Here is a 5143-nt window from a genome sequence, read left to right on the forward strand (position 1 = left end):
AAACTGCTTAGGAGAGTGATAAATATTATAGGTTAATTTCATTGATTTTGATTATATAGTTTAAAAGTGAGCATGATTTAAACACACTAAAATTTCACCAAAAATCGCAAATCGCTAATTTTACAAACAGTTACCATGTAAAAAATACAACAAAAATTCAAAACTTTAACAACATTCAACTCATTCAACACATTACAACAACAAACAGAACTACATTAACAAATTTGCCATGGTTTTTCGTTCAAAACATCCGCATTTTAGAAATTATCTCATATTTTGGTTTATAACATTTTTACTACTTCACTAGTTGTTCTGATTTTCAATAGCAAACTGCTTAGGACAACGATAAATATTATAGGAAAAATTCAATGATTTCGCTTATGTATTTAGGAAGTGAGAGTGTTTTACACACACAAATCCAATACAAATTTCATAAGAATGAAGAATATATAGACTATGTGTGCTATTAAATAAATTAATACATACGTTTCGCACATCACATATGATTACAGGACTCTCGTATGATTTATTTTCTCAGAAACATTAAGGAAAATGAAAAATGTCTGCTTTAATCTACTATATTTTTATTTTTCCCTTGGTAACTAAATGTCTATGATACAATACCCCCCAAAAGAAATACTCATTATAAATTAATTATTTTCTATTAAGTACAATAGAAAACTATTGTCCTCTTAATATGTTTTGTGTATTTAACTGTCATTATTTGAAATTGATTTTCATACAAAGATAAAACATCAAATTTGTTTGGGCACATGCACAATACTTATGATTTCTATTTTTTTTCTTATTTCATCTTTGGCTTTTCAACATTATTGATTTTCTGTTCAAGAAAATACTAGAGAATAGTTAAGAGGAGAGAGAAATAACAAAAAATGTGCTAAAATTCCCCAAAGTCGTGGGACGACAAGTGTCGTCACCTGTTGTGTGCTTTCGTTGTTGTGAAAATAAAGTAAATTAATATTTAATATTGGAAATAAACAACAACTTCAGTGGCATTAATAAATACATTAATTTTGTAAAAATCACAAGTAATTTTAGTAACAGGAAGGAAAAGTCAGGAAACTATGTAAGGTTAGTATGAAATAAGACGAACATTTGTTGCACTACTAGAACAATTTCAGTAAATTTGTGGATTATAGTACATTTCAAGTAAAAAAATTATTTTTGGCAAAAAAAATAAAAAAAAATCGGGGTAAAAATATTTTTCCTAGACAGACTTGAGCTGTCCTATAGAAGCTTAAGTCAAATTTTTCATATCCTTTAGAAGCTCAAGTCAGACTTTACCTGTCCTATAGAAGTTCAAGTCGGACTTTAGCTGTCCTCTAGAAGCTGAAGTCATACATACAGTACTGTAGAAGCTCAAGTTAGACTTGAGCTGTCCTATAGAACCTCAAGTCAGGTCAGACTTGAGTTGTCCTATAAAAGCTCAAGTCAGACTTGAGCTATGCTATAGAAACTCAAGTCAGACTAGATCTATGCTATAGAAGATCAAGTCAGACTTGAGATGTCCTATAGAAGTTCAAGTCAGACTTGAGATGTCCTATAGAAGTTCAAGTCAGACTTGAACTGTCCTATAGAAGTTAAAGTCAGACTTGAGCTGTCCTATAGAAGCTCAAGTCAGACTTGAGCTGTCCTATAGAAGCTCAAGTCAGACTTGAGCTGTCCTATAGAAGCTCAAGTCAGACTTGAGCTGTCCTATAGAAGCTCAAGTCAGACTTGAGCTGTCCTATAGAAGCTCAAGTCAGACTTGAGCTGTCCTATAGAAGCTCAAGTCAGACTTGAGCTGTCCTATAGAAGCTCAAGTCAGACTTGAGCTGTCCTATAGAAGCTCAAGTCGGACTTGAGCTGTCCTATAGAAGCTCAAGTCGGACTTGAGCTGTTCTATAGAAGCTCAAGTCGGACTTGAGCTGTTCTATAGAAGCTCAAGTCGGACTTGAGCTGTTCTATAGAAGCTCAAGTCGGACTTGAGCTGTTCTATAGAAGCTCAAGTCGGACTTGAGCTGTTCTATAGAAGCTCAAGTCGGACTTGAGCTGTCCTATAGAAGCTCAAGTCGGACTTGAGCTGTCCTATAGAAGCTCAAGACGGACTTGAGCTGTTCTATAGAAGCTCAAGTCGGACTTGAGCTGTCCTATAGAAGCTCAAGTCGGACTTAAGCTGTCCTAATAAGCTCATAGACTTGAGGTTATATCATAGCCACTTGTGTGCCGATTTTCTCGCGGGAAAATACCGAATATATTGATATATCAATCAAGTAATTTGGGAGCCACAAAAATTTGATTTCAACACACAGACCGACATATGTACTACGCTATATATAAAGATCCAGAATATATATATACTGTACGGGGTCGAAAATAAAAAAAATATAGAAATTACAAACGGAAGGACAAACTTATTTATACCGTTAAAACTGCTGGTGAATGTTATAACAAGTTTTATTCTTTAGGAATATTTTCGATCTTTGAATATTTTTACTTGCCACAAAATGCTTTAATTTGTTTGCAACTCAAACAAGTGTTTTATAACACATCTAGTATACAAATACATATTTTCAATTAAAAAAAACTCAACTTAACATAAGTGTGTGCCAATTCATACATATTTAAAATGTAAGGATGTACTTTGTACATGTTTTTATAAATTTTCCCCATAATGTATGCAGGAGTGTGTAGACGATTACAACACACTCACACTGTGTATATTCCATGTAGTCCTTGGTCCCAGCTCCACGTATTCATATATTTCAGCTACTAAAAACCACCACTGGTTACCTAACAACCTACTTGCAAGGCTTTTAACAGGAGAATTCGACACTAAAGTTGGTCTCTAGCACCCTAAGCAGAAATATTTACTAGATAATAACTGTTGCTGATTGATAACGGAACTCAGCCAAACTCGTTAAAAATGCAGCAAATTTGTTGTAAGATACGCTATTCGCAGTTCTATTTGAATTTGTGTTTCCCACTTCCCAATTAACACTCTATATATAACATTGCACTAGAGAAGTAACTAATAACAGCAATCAAAACAGCGGACTTAGTAGTAGCAACACTGCAGGGTTTATAGAAAAAGTTTTGTAATTGTTTTGAAAATTTAATGTAATAACGTATTAGAGTGTTTAACCTAAATAATAAACAATAGAATATTAAATATGCTCTAGGGGTTGAATGTATATGTACTACCCATAGACTCCTATTTATACTTGTGTTCAACAACATATAAGTATTTTATTTATAACAAAAAATCCAACTGTGTTTCCAATAAATTATTGAAAACTTTGGCAAGGAAAAACATATTTGGCAATTTGTTTAAATCATTTCCACTCATAACACTACAGATGATGTAAATTTAAATTACTTATTTAATATGTTGCCTAAAGCCTACGTTAAAATATAATTTAAACAATTTATTAGTAATAATTAGCAAGAGTCAAACTTAACAAGTTCTAAGGGCTTTATTCAGAGAGACCAGTTTGTTTGTTTTGTTAATATTTTGCTGTTTCAATTAATTAAAATATTTAGTTTTTTTTTTTTAATTTCATTTAAATTGTAATTAAATAGCAATAAAAACTAAGTTGTACAATGGAAATACTACAAAATGTTCTTTGTGTAATATTAAGCATCAAAAAAAATAAAATCATTCATTGTTGCTTTAGCTATATTTTGAGTTTAAAACTATTGTAAAGATAGAGCAGAATGTTGCTGGTAATGATGTTCGTTGCAATCTATTATTTTTTTTTTGGCTTTATTATTCTTCTTAAATATGCACAAGTTGTTTTTATATCCTATTATATTCAGTATTGTTAGTTTGTTTGTCATTTCGTAAGTCATTATTGAGAAATTTTAACACGAATTGTTATGTGTGTGTAAAACACACTCACGTCCAAATTACAAAACCAAAATAAATAAGATTCTTCTAAAATGTTTATAAATATCCTAGATAGTTTGCTATTAAAACTCAATAAAATCGGTCTAATAGAAAAATAGTTATGAACTGAAATATGAGACAACCTTAAAAAACTGAATACAAGATTTTACATCAAAATTACTTGTATCTGCAGCATAATTTATAAATAAAGAAGTGAGTGTATTTATTATTGGGTTTTTGAATTGCCATTAATGTTGAAATAAATGTAAAGCTACTTAAGATTCGGCTTAAACGAATACAAAAATTCAACTTATTTTTTCGGGTAAGCTTATTTTATAACAAAAACATACCGAAAATAATACAAAACAAATAAACAAAAGTATTGTTAAGGAAACACAATTTCATCTTGTAGTATTTATTTTGCAACGTTTAGCAGCCAAAGTGGCTAAGTACTAGAATCAAAAGTTTCAAAACAAATCTCTTAATCCTTCTCTATAAATTTGGATAATAACAAGTGTAATAAGTTAATTTAAAAAAAATCTTACATTAATGTAATGGACTTAATCTATTTGCCTTTAAAATACTTGTTATTTGTGAAATATTTAGTTTATTGCAGGTCAACTGTTTAAATTACTTTCTTATATTTTATTTTTTTCTTCTTTAGTTTATGTATAAATAATTCAATTTAATGTTTTCGTTTTGTGATATTTTGTAATGATTTTTTATTAGAGCACAAAATTTTACCAGTTTATTGTTAGAAATTTTATAAGAGATTGTGCAAACAAATAACAGTAAATGGTAAAAGTAGTGTTGCAGTTATTATAAAATTTCCAAAAATCAAGTTGGTCATGATTTATTAATTGATTTTGCTGATTTTCAATAACGAAATTCCCAAACGAATATCCTATATTTTAATCAAAATTTGTATCCTTTAAATATTTGAGACCTTCGGAAAGTTAAATAAATTACTAAGGGGAAGAAAAAGACCGGAAATATTATTTCCTATACCTGTACGAGTAAATAGTAGTTAACTAAATAAGTAACCACAAAAGTTGCTGGCTTGGAATGAGGGGCCTTTGGTCCTCCCTATTAGGATGTCATTGTATCCTATCCAACACAATACAAAAACATATGAAAACTTATAATTACATTAAAAATTATAAAATTGTGATCACCTTGCCCCAAAAAATCTTCCAAATATCAAGAAACCTGAAAACTGTCACATGACATTTTTAAACTAATGATTTCTTTAGA

The sequence above is a fragment of the Calliphora vicina genome, chromosome 3 (genome assembly GCF_958450345.1).
Source record: "Calliphora vicina chromosome 3, idCalVici1.1, whole genome shotgun sequence".
NCBI classification, from domain to species: domain Eukaryota; kingdom Metazoa; phylum Arthropoda; class Insecta; order Diptera; family Calliphoridae; genus Calliphora; species Calliphora vicina.